This window comes from Onychostruthus taczanowskii, unplaced genomic scaffold (assembly GCF_017590055.1).
Source record: "Onychostruthus taczanowskii isolate IOZ18803 unplaced genomic scaffold, ASM1759005v1 scaffold1, whole genome shotgun sequence".
NCBI classification, from domain to species: Eukaryota; Metazoa; Chordata; class Aves; order Passeriformes; family Passeridae; genus Onychostruthus; species Onychostruthus taczanowskii.
The window spans coordinates 25,685,915-25,697,949 of NW_024496525.1; the positions used below are offsets into that span (position 1 = coordinate 25,685,915).

The 12,035-nt window shown below is 40.5% G+C and overlaps 1 long non-coding RNA gene across 1 annotated transcript; it reads left to right on the forward strand.

The window, feature by feature from the left end:
• Positions 1-8,174: 8,174 nt before the first annotated feature.
• Positions 8,175-11,194, forward strand: LOC121332899. The gene is made up of 2 exons (XR_005952219.1): positions 8,175-8,582; positions 9,422-11,194. It is a non-coding gene; the product is annotated as an uncharacterized LOC121332899 (long non-coding RNA).
• The last annotated feature ends 841 nt before the right edge of the window (positions 11,195-12,035 follow it).

Here is a 12,035-nt window from a genome sequence, read left to right on the forward strand (position 1 = left end):
AGATTCTAGCATAGCTCCTACAGTAGTTTGTGTGTTGCTGTATGTATAGCACCCAGCCTTGTGGCATAACATCTACTGGCAATCCATACCCGGCTGAATTACACCTGTGCTCTGGAGACGCCAATCCAGGATTAGGCACAGTGGGCAAGTCTTTCATTAGAGCAATGGAACTAATGCAGCCAAGCTGTTACATCACTGCTTGGGAATAGTAACCCAATTCCAAGAGTAGTACAGATATTTAGCAAGGTGTTGGGCATTTCTTTGCTGCACACCAGAGATGTACCCTTAGATCCCTACAAGTAGCATTCACGTTCAGTCCATAATTCTCTGCAAGCAAACTTGGCACATAAAATCTGTGTTGCAGACAGAAGACAAAAATGTCAAAGAGCACCAAATGAAATGGATGGCCTGGCTCTGGACTGGACCCAGGATTACAGTATCCTCCAGAGCTGAATATGGCAATTACTTTGTGGTGCCTGCCCATAACAGCAGAAAAAGCCAAAAAAATTATATGTTCTTGAAACCTTATGAAAAAAGATATAATACCTCTGGTGATTTTAAAAGTAGGCATAGTACATATATGCAAACTGGGAAAATGGGGGTACTGACTGGCCTGTTTTTGCAAGCCTCCAGCTGATAACAGTCAGCTCTTGGGATAAATTTTTTTATTGTCTTGTTCAAAATCCAGTGTGTTGAACAGTCATACCATGGGTTGTCTCCTCCCTCTGTCTGGGTTGGCCCAGTACCACTGTCCGCAGTTGTAGAGTGCCAGTTTATACCAGCTGGGACTCCTGACTATGATTTGCTTATTCATCAGGTTCCAAGGGGAAAATATAAATAGTACTTAGCTCTCTTACTGCTCTTTACAGGAAAAAAAAAAAACCAAAAACAAAAACAACAAAAAAAACAAACAAACAAAAAAAAAAACCAAAACAAAACCCCCCCCCCCCCCCCCCCCCCCCAAAAAAAAAAAAATCTAATCTACATCCCCACAGAAGACAAAAACTAAATACTGTTTAAGGTAAAGTACTGAAATTTTGGTGTCTCAAGAAAATGGTCAAAAAGCTGATATCGTCCCACTAAAATTGGTAGAAACACTATCACTGGCAGATGTAGGATAAATCTTCAAATTGTCATAAAGGCTCTTTAGAAAAGTCAAATAGCTTTCAGGGGAATTCAGAATTTCATTGCTTCTACCAGTGTTAGCAATATATTTGATTATTTTGTGATTGCAAATACAAGCAGCAACCAGTTTGGGTCTTAACCACCTACAGAAATATCTGCTGGAAGAACTTGCAAAATGCTCAGTTTTTCTCCAAGCAGTTGCTTTGTATTGAATGTGAAACAGAATGGGACGTGGGAAGCAGCATCGTCCTTCCAGTGCCTGCACTTCCCAGGAAGAGCCTTGCAGTGTCTGGTGGGTCAGACTGTCTGTCAGCCCCAGCACAGCCAGGAGCAGCCAGTTCCACAGCACTGTGCCATTCAGAGGCTCAGACTTTCAGCTGGGACTTTGCTGGATTAGCTGTGGCAGAACTGTGGGAGAAATCTCAGCTTAGTCATGTTAAGTAATCCCTGTATCCCAGCTCTTATACCATTGACTACTGTTAGAGCTTACAGAACCAAAATGTTGTATACTGCATACAGCAGCCAAAACCACAGCAGAGAATATATTTTATCTTAGGTTTAAAGCAAGGTTTTTTTTCCTGCTACTTAACAAGTGGATAAAAATCTCATCCTTCAGGAGAAAAAAAACAGAGCAAAGTCCTTGTACACCCAATCAGGTGTAGGAAAATGAGCCTGCTTGGTGTTGCACAATGAATTAGTGCCATCTACAGTGTGAAATGGGTCTTGAAAATGGAAGGATGTTAGAGGTTTAAACTACACTCAAAGCAAAACAGCATGCACAAAAATTACCTTACAATTAAAAACAAATAAAGATATGATAAAAAGCCAGAAGAAAGTAAATTAAAACCTTGCTATGTATTTAAATAGCAATAGAAAATTTAACATCATTTTATAAAAGTTTTGCTTTTGAATATGCTTGATTCCAGGATAGATCGATGTATTCATATGTTATAGAATTTCTTTTCTCAGCTTGTTTATTTTTGCTACGGTTGATCTAACTGAGCTTGAAGTAAATGACAAAATGTCACCTGGTGCCCTTCTTAATAAGCTTTATGCAATAGCATGTCAAACCTGCTCTGGGTGCTCTGGTGTCATCGGTATTACTTACCTACACTTCAGGAGGAGAGAATCTGAACTCAGTTAAGGAAATTCCATATTGTGTAGTTTTCCATGTTAATGCATTTAATCAAAACCTAAGAGCATGTTGCCCTTTTGGAGTGCTGTGCCCTTGACAAAGGCACATGAACATTTGACTGGACTTTACCTATTCACCTAGGAAGTTGTCTCCATTATCTCTTATGTGCTCTGTTCAGGCAGTAAACCAAACAGGGGATTTTATTTTGTTAACTGAATTATTCACTTCTTTCTCCCCTTGAACAGTCTCACAGCAAGAGGGCTGAGCCTGATTGCTCTTCAACTTTTACATGCCATAAATACAATTTGGGATGGAGAATGAGTTTCTGACAACTGGGTGTGGAATTATCTTAAGCTCTTGAACAAATTGGCAATCAGGTTCTGAAAACAAGAGCAGCATCCCAATTTCTGCAGCACCTTAGTGCCTTAGTGGAACCTCTAACAATGCTTTCTGCGTGACACCAATAGAGATTGACTCCTCCATTTGCCACTACTGATATTTCTAAAATTAAATTGATTTGAGAGTAGGAACTGAAGAAGCAGGCTCTGATCTCAAGGTCCCACACAACTTTCCTCACTGCTCCCCTCTCTCTCCTTTCCTCTTTGCTTGCATTTCTCCTCAGTATTTATATGTCTTTGCATTCAGATCCATTATTTTCTTATGTCAGTGATATTATGTCTGTGGTACTTAGGGTAATACATGGCAAATTCAAGAACATACTTTCTCCTTTTTTAATACACACTATGCATAGCAGACTTATTAAATGTTGAAGCAATACTTGCAGTAATATAATGTACCAGCCATTCTTTCCAGGAAATTTATAAGTGTTGAGAAATACCCATTCTCACTGATTAGTATGGATACTGATAGATTCATGCAGAGAGGCCACACCAATTGTGAAAACCTTTTTTGATTTTCTGAGCCCACGACTAGTCAGGCATTTATTTGGGCTATCAAATGTCACTATTTAACCAAGTTGTCTTTGTTAGGAGCATAGCCTCTCTTAAAGTCAGTAGAGGAGGAAGGCAATATGCATTGTAGATTCAGATTTTAGTGTACACTGGTAGAAAGGGAAGATCTATACAATTGAAGAAATCAAAAACAATGATAGAAAGAATTTATGGTGTCCATGCTCCTAACTTTGATACCTCAATAAAATCTGGGGGATGAGTTCACTGGAGACAGGAGCTGAAAGGAAGGACACTGGTAATATTTTTTTCCTTTAAAATCAAAACAGCTGTAGAATTGTAAACAAGAAGTTTTGTATGTCTGTGTTCAAGGACATGAGAATTAATCAGCTGTTTTTCTTAGGATTATATTAAAAAAATACCTGCTTTCAATTTTTCTTCTGCTCAGAAACAACCTGTACAATATCAAACACTCGCCAAATGCTCAAGGCAAAATGCCATCTATAATTAGCTTGTAAATGGTTTGTTTCTTCAAAACGCAGTGATGACTTCAGTGTTATAAAGGCTGCTTGGGCAATGCCCCTGAGCAATATGTATTCTGGATTATTAACACGCTGCATCTGATCCCAGCATTTGATTCTTCTCTCTGATACATTCCAGAAATTCAGGAGAAACTTCACTCAAGGGAACGAGCTTTTCCTCTCCGGAACAGGCGTGGGGCCGTCCCCAAGTGGCGATGTGCGCCCTGGAGAGGCACCAACGCCGGGTGGTGGCTCAGGGACATGCAGGTTACCCTGCCTGGGGCGTCCATTCACCTTGGCCAAGTCCCATTGCTGCATTAAAAAAAGTTATCCAACCTTTTCTTCCAAAGGTGCTTCCCGTAGATCTTAAACAAGTGTTCCACTGAGGTTCAGAAAGAAAAGGTCATGAATTTGTGTTATAACTCGTCTAGATTGTGTCTGTTGCAAAGCGTGTTGTTCTGTATCTGAAGAAGAAGCTCACAGTAGAATCACCACCAAATCCTCTCTATTCTACTATAATTATTATTGAGTTGCAATTTATGGAGAAAATATTTCTGATTACAGGGACATTTATAAATGTCAAATGTATTTAATTTTGTTGAAAACAGTTTTAACAAATGTGTCCAAGTAGTAGAAATAGAAGTTATTTTCTTCCAAATATGAAACTTATGCAGGGCAAAATGTTAGAAATTTCTCATTAAAAGAAAATAAACCCCAACCTTCAACAATCTTCAAGGTAATTATAGTTACTTCATTTTCAAATTAAATTCTTACATTTCACCATAGTTCTACAGGTTAAATACCAACATCAGTACAATTGTCCTAAATTTATATTGCTGTAAGAGTTGTGTATTGAATTCTTCTGTATCTTGATGTATCTTTAATCTTTTAAGGCACTGATAGGTCAGAAAATCGTTCATTCCTACTGAAATGTTTTCTTCTGTGAAAAAGCAAAGAAAATCACAAATAGTCTTTCAAATATAACATCAAGAGATTTATTTGTGGGAGTATTATTATGAACGGACCAGGGGAAAAAACCTCACAAAACTGCCAATGGTTAAAGATTTGCTCTCCAATAATGTCATTGGAGTAATTTTATCAGGACTGTGGATCTGAAGATGCATGATAATGAATGATAACTTTCAGAGAAGTTTCAACATGTGTTTATTTCTGTATGTTCTATTCTCTTTAAAACAAGGATTTCAATGTTTATGTCCGAGGAGGGTTAACAGTTCTCTGTGCAGTAGGCTTGGTTCATCTGAGGAGATGATATTCTGAAACCAAGTACCAAGGAAAATATGACCCATTCCTTCACACTCAACTCACCTTTTTAAATAAAATAAACAAGTGGTCTGACACAGAAATCAAACTGCTGAAACAGCCTTACAGTCTTATTTACAATCTTCCCCCATGAGCAAATGAGGGAGAAAATGAGCTACAAATCAGGGGGTTGTGCTGTCTCTGTATGTTAACTGGAAGTGCTTTGCACTGGCACTAATGGGAATGTTATCACCTGTATCACTGTACCTGTGCCTGGAGAAGCTGCCCTAGGACCTGTCCTCCCAGCTAAGGTGGGAGGAAATGGTTCCAGCTAATGAACAAGGGACCTCAGCAATTCAACAGCAAATTATTCCAATGACAGCAGTCTAAAGAGCAAGTACTCTTAAAAGCAGGGCTCTGAAAGAGTGAAGGAGCAAGGAACCACCCTGTGGGATTTGGGAAAATTCCACATATGTTGGGAATAATGCAGAATATGTTTTTATGGCAGCCAAGAAGAAGAAAGCACCTGGGTAAGCTGTGCCAGGAGAGCCTTGAAGTCCTCCTGCCATTCTGAAGGGACCAATAACAAATCTAGGAACAGCAAAAGGCTTTTCAAATCTAAACTCGATGTGAGAAAACTCCTAGTGTTCAGAAGTGGTGTGTAAGTGCTATCTGGAGGGTTGGCAATACGATACAGAGGAGGTGGAGCAGGCTGAGCATCCCCAGGCACTGAATGAGACAGACTGAGGAACAAAAGGGCCAGTGCTGAGCCAAGAGCAGCTGAGCCTTTTAGGGGACCTTTTGACAAATATTGTTCAGTGCCATGTGAAAGTAGCAGCGGTCTGGCTGTCAGTGCCAGGGTGCAGCGCTGCTCTGAGCAGGGGCTGTGGTAATGGGGAGGAGTGCTTTGGATTTACAGCTCAGTTCCCGGAAGGTGTGTGAACCAAATACATACAGGAAACACCAAGATGACCACAGCTCACAGCTGAAGTGCAAAAAATAGATTTATTCCAGCATTTCACTTCCTGGAGGATTCCAAAATCAAACGGAGACACGTATGATGCTAAGCTCATTTTATCAGGGGCAAAGTGTGGCTAGGCCTGAGTCCTGTGTTACCGAAAAAAAGGGGTTTGGGCATGCACAAATCTTCCCCAGGTTGTGTTTTACAATCTCTGAACTTCTTATCTCCCTTCCCCCTTATGAAAAGGCTGCCAGCCTGTCTTAGGAATGCTGTTATGTTTGTTAACAACACTTTGTTATCTGGGTGAGAAAGCTCTTCTATATCAGACAGAAAACAACCCAAATTGAACACAAATACATGAATTTTCTCACACTGGGAGAATGATCTCCCAGGTGCAAGGTTGGTCTTTGAGTGAAAACAGTGCTAGAAACAACTTATTTTCCTATCTCCTTGCCAAGCTTCCATTTTTAACCCTTTCATCCCCACAGAAGATTTGATAGAAAAATAAGATTATATCTCATTTTCTAGTGAATGTTCAGAAAGCTGAAAAATAAGTGCCAAGCATGGCAAGATTAATTAGAAACACTGTTGCTATTGTAGGACAGTGCTTAATTTCCTTTTAATACAGGAATTAATGCTAGAATGGTCTGAGGAGGAGATAGAAAAGAGAATCTCAGCATAAATTTATGAAGTTTCCAATCCTCACAACTGTAGAGAAAAAGAAAGTCAATGTAGAGAACATGAGACACAAAAGCAAATACCTGAAAACAAGTAGCAGAACTCAAACCCTATTATTTTAAAATATCATGTATGATATATCAAAGACAATCTCTTGCTGTTAGAGGGTCTGTCACAGGAAGTTTGGTTGCTTAGGGTTATCCACTGTGTGCTTAGCTGCTATTGCTTCAGCTGATGAATGTAAGTCTTTGCTTTCTGGTTACTTTAGACACATCTTTCAGACATATTTATTTCTGTATAAGTTCTGTATCTGTTACAGACAGGTAGGATATTTCGTGTTTGGGGAGAATTTACAGGAAGAAACCACTTGTTTCATCCTCTATGAAATCAAGCAATTAAATTTACCAAGATAACAAAGCCACAGCTCTGGCAAATAACATGCCAGATATGTCTGTTTAATCACTGATCCACCACTGTTTGTTTGTGTAGACTTCTAACTCTTTGCTCTTCACACCTTGCTAACATATTCTGGACGTTGTCAAACACCCCCCATGCTGAGGCTTTCCCCACCATCAGTGTTTTGCGGGCTGTTTTAAAAGTGAGCTTCAAGGGTGTACTCTGACTTGAAGCCTAGAGAAGGATGCTGTAGTTATCTCATTCAGGATTTGATAATTAAAAGCAGGAGAAAGCACAGCAAAAATTAATAAAATGTATTTAGAAATGAGTAAGGAATCTAATAAATTGCCTCTTTACTGCAGCTGAGTAAAAATCTTCATGTCTGCATATAACAGGCACAGAATTCATCTATGAAAAATGTCCATCCTGGAAATGGCACAGTCCATAGCAGAGGGGAGGATTATTTACTTCCCTGCCTCTCCAGCTCTGAGTACACAAGTAACACATTTTAAACAGATTTGCACAGACTGTCAGATGTCAGATTGCTGTGGCTGAAAGCTGACTAGCTATAAACCAGCCCCAGTTTGCAAGATGAGTTGCTTAATTAGCATGGTGCTGGTTCCTGAGCTAACAGCTCCTAAGCTTGGGCTCAGTGCCATGGCACTGTGGCTCTCAGTTCTGCATGCAGAGGAGTAGACATGTCCATCTCTGTGTCTGCCCAGCTACTTGTGTGCTTAAATAATCTCCTAACAGAAATGCTGATAACATTTTTCTGCCTTTGCCTGTTACCCTGTCACACATTTTGCTTTGATCCTGAACCCAGGCAGGTGACTTCACATTTTCCTGCTGTGGAAGGCTGCTTTCTCAGCAGCGAAGCCTCACAGGTCCACTGTGCACATGGATTAATGATGGTTTGGGTAGGGTGTGCAAGAAGAAGATATTGTCTGCAGTGGGAGCAGGGAGTATTTTATTCCAGGTACTGCTCATTTTTGGGTCAGTTTCTTGAATGAAAGTAGTAAGTGAGCTGCAAACAGGAATTCCAGAGAGTATTTAATCGGGGTACAAGCAATTTGTGTGGAGACACATATGCATAGGGTGAAAAAGACTTCTAAGGTTCTTGTGGATGGCAAGACAGACAGCTTTCTCCATTTTGCTCACAGCATCAGCAGCAGAGACAGACTCCTCCCAGCTCCCGGGCTCAGCAGCACAGCCCAGCGAGGCCGTGGGAGGCGGCTGCGAATCCCGCGGTGCTGCTCTGCCGGGCAGCGGGCACAGCGCTCCAGCTGCGGATCGCCCAGGGCTGGCCCGGTGCTTCCTGCACCCAGCTTAAAAACCAAGGGACTTGACTGTCAAGCAGTCTTCATCGAAGACAATTCAGCATTCTACAGGCTCGGAGCAATAGAAAATAAGAGAGCTGAGAGATTCCCGGCAGCAGTAGTCACTCGTTAGTCAGGATATCCACCTGTGCTCTCTCCTCCCCGGGCTAAATAATGGGCCCTCTAAAGCATTGCGGGGCCCGACTCTCCGGCTTCAGGTCTGCCACTTGGGCCAGTCGCTGGATCCACAGCTCCCCACCTGAGGGCAAAGTGGGACTGCTGGTGAGTTCTGTCTTTGAGCCTTTTTTTTTTTTTCCCCCTCTCATGCAAGCCTGTCTTCTTGGAAGAGTTTTCTCTTGCTGTCCTTTTTCCTATAGAAAATATTTGTTTTCTTCATCCCAGCTAGAAGCCAGCTCTGCCCAGAAACTCCCTGCTCTCCTCAAACTTCCTAAAGCCTCCTCCCACTTCCTTTAAGGGAAATTTGTGCCTGAGAGGGAGGGAATGCTGTCATAGCATCCTACAGGGACATGTCACAAAATCCGTTTCTGTGGGGTGCCTTTTATAGTCTTTGATTATAGTCCCCAGCACAAGTATTCCAACATGTGATTATAGAAGACCAACTAAATTTATTTAACTAAAAACTAAGCAGCAACTCTGCCCTATTGTATCCACTCCCAGTGTTGGTAAATAGCTCCTTTATCTGAATGTGGTAGACTGTGCTACTGTAACTATTAAACCAATAATACTGTTTATAGAAAGATTTTATTTACAATAAACTCAAGAAATAGGCACAAAATGAACTGAATCTGTAGGATACTAAGACATTTGCCTAATATCTTTTAATGTGCCTTTTATTGTTTTAAATGTGTCTTGTGTAATCATGGTGGTGCATGGAATGGACTAAGATACTTTCTTTCTAGCTGCCATAGATTGCTAGTGCTTTTAGTTCAAACATGTAAAATAATCCTCTGTGGATTATTTTTCCTTTAAAATATATCACATCTCTGTAATTATAGCTGCAGAAGTTCAACAATACCACATAATTTGCTTGGCAATTGACATCATAGTTTGGGAGCATTTGAATTTGTTTAGATTTATTTAACCTTATTTCTTTAATTTAGGAGACAATCATTGGATTCTCAGCATTTTCACTGGCCATTCTTGGACCAGCTGGATGGTTCCTGTGCCGCCTTTCAAGCTATAAAAAGAAATAGAAAACATTCCTTCAAAATTAAGATCTAAAGACTACAATAAATTGTAATACTCCAAATTGGACAATCTTGAAAGTCCCCATTCCCACACTGCCACCCATCCCATGGGCCAGGTCCCAGAAAGCTTGTGGAGGTATTGTAGAACTGGACCCAGATGTACAGTGGTGTAATGATACAAAATAGTGGCAGGTCTGCTCTGCCATCACTGCTGCCTTGGACCGGTCTGGATCTGCCATCAGCTCCTGTGAGAAGTGGAAGAGCGATGGGGAGGAGGACTGTAAACATGCTCCTTGCAGTTTGGCTGTTGAAAACCACACCTATCATACTGATTGCTGTTCGACCTTGTGTTTTAGACAAGTAGAACATCTGTGTCTAGGAAACATAGCCCTGTGGTAGACTTACAGGCACCCTATCAAACATGCTTGAGAATCCTGCCCTCCTGTGGGCAAGATTGAAGCACAGTGGTAAATTATACTTGTGTGAATCCCTGAAATACAGGAAGAAGCAGCAGGTTGGCTGGTCCTCCACTGTGGACCAAGCTTTGCAGTGCCTGTGTTCACATTTGTGTTCCTTTCTTGTCTGCTGCTTTGGTGATCCCTGGTTGGTGAGGTTACAAAAATGAGTTTGCTCTTTGCCTTTCATCCATGGTTTTGTCATTGTTCCTGCATCCTTTCTGCACCAGCATATACAGGTACCATCAAAAGTTTAAAGTAAATGGGAAAAAATACACAGAAAAAATATTTTATAGTCATCTCAGACTAAACATCTGAGAATTTAGGACAGTTTTCTTGAGATTTTCTCTTTAATCTTTACATGTGTTCTTTTGGTGCATTCCTCTTCCACCAGGATAAATGTTTTTCTTCAGGTCATAATTGTCAGGTATTTATTTTCAGTTTTCAGATTGAGATTTTTGAGAGATTTTCCCATGATTGCTATTTGCAATTACTATGATAAATACTTTGAAGTCAGACTAAATTTGAGAAAAGTGCAGTAAATAACACTTGTTATGCCACATTACGTGTGTGATAAAAGAATGCCTTCCAATAATTTCAAGTCTGTCTTGCAAGAAAATACAGAATATGAACCTTTTGTGATGCTTAAGTATTAGCGGAATATAATTTAAAATTCCATTAATTCATTTGTAATATCTAATATGAAAATAGATTCTGAAAGTAGGGCTGTGAATGTGTGAAAGTGTTGTACTTGCTGTACTTCTAAATTATGATTTGAGATAAATGGTTTGAGTTCCCTTCAGCCTTGTAAACCATGAAGTTTTCAGAGTGAGAATGGAAATATTCATCCTGAGTGTTTAAAGAAAGTCATACTGGCTTTTTTTTTTTCCAAGAAATGATAGCTTTGTCACTTAGTTGAACAGTCTGATGTGAAAGCCCAGTTGTGTATGTGGAAAGTTTCCCACAGATTTGAATTAATGTTGGATATGTGCCTGCATTCCTGGAATCCAGAGAAAAAGCAATGCCAGCAACTGAAAGGCACTTGGACAGGCAATCTGAAGCCTTGCTCCTGCACACTGTGAGTGCATCCTTTGGAATAATAAGGCTATTTTGCAGAATCTTTTGTAAAAATCAGCTTTGAACATTTCAGTGTATCTTCTTGTCCTGTATCTGATTTCATCGTCCTTCTCTCACCTAGTGATGCTTAAATAAATCAGTAAGATATTACGTTTCAGTTGTTGTACTTGTCCTCTTAAATTATGGCAATGAGATTACCTGGTTATAATACATACTCAGGGGATGTGAGTAAAGCACTAACTGTTGTGTTGGATGAAATGGGGTAATAGATATATGGGGATGTTTATATTGAAGCAGTGATGATTTTTAGAAACTACTTACCTGAAGAGCTACTTAAAATTTAGGTGTTTTTTGCAAATACTTTTTTTTTTTTTTTGGATTTTCAGTCCACTGCAAGCATTTCTTCCTAAAAGTACTAATGATTACATTTTGCAGGCATTTAAAAATACTTCAGTCTTCGTGTTGCTCTCTTTACTAATTGCAAATGGATCTTTAACCCTGGGACTGCAAGCTCTGGGGAATGTGCTGCACAGAAAACCAAGATGAAAAGGAGAGAAGCCATGTCATTGCAGACACCTTCACTGCTGTTAGTGTGGGATGAATGAGCTTATACTCTTCATAAAGTGCAAGGGTGTTTATTAGTCTAAACCAGCCACAGTTCAGCTAGAGCTGGGCTGATAAATGCAGCCAGTAGTGCCCAGGGCTCTGGCTCCAACAGCTGCTTTTTTCCTCAGGCTTCCTACAGCAGCCCAAGGTGTTTGGTGAAAATGGTTGGTGGGTCTGTCATTTCACAGCAGTGACCCTGCCTGCAGTCTGATGGGTACCACTCGGGGCTCCCTGAGTGATGCTGAGTTCTGTGTGTGGACATCAGTGGAGGCCTTTGCAAAGAAAGGCAAGAGACTCCCTCCTGTAATTCCACAGATGGGGAGCACCAAACATGAAATGCTTGCCCAAGATAAGGCAGCAGGGTAGCAGGAGGTGGAAACAGATTTGAA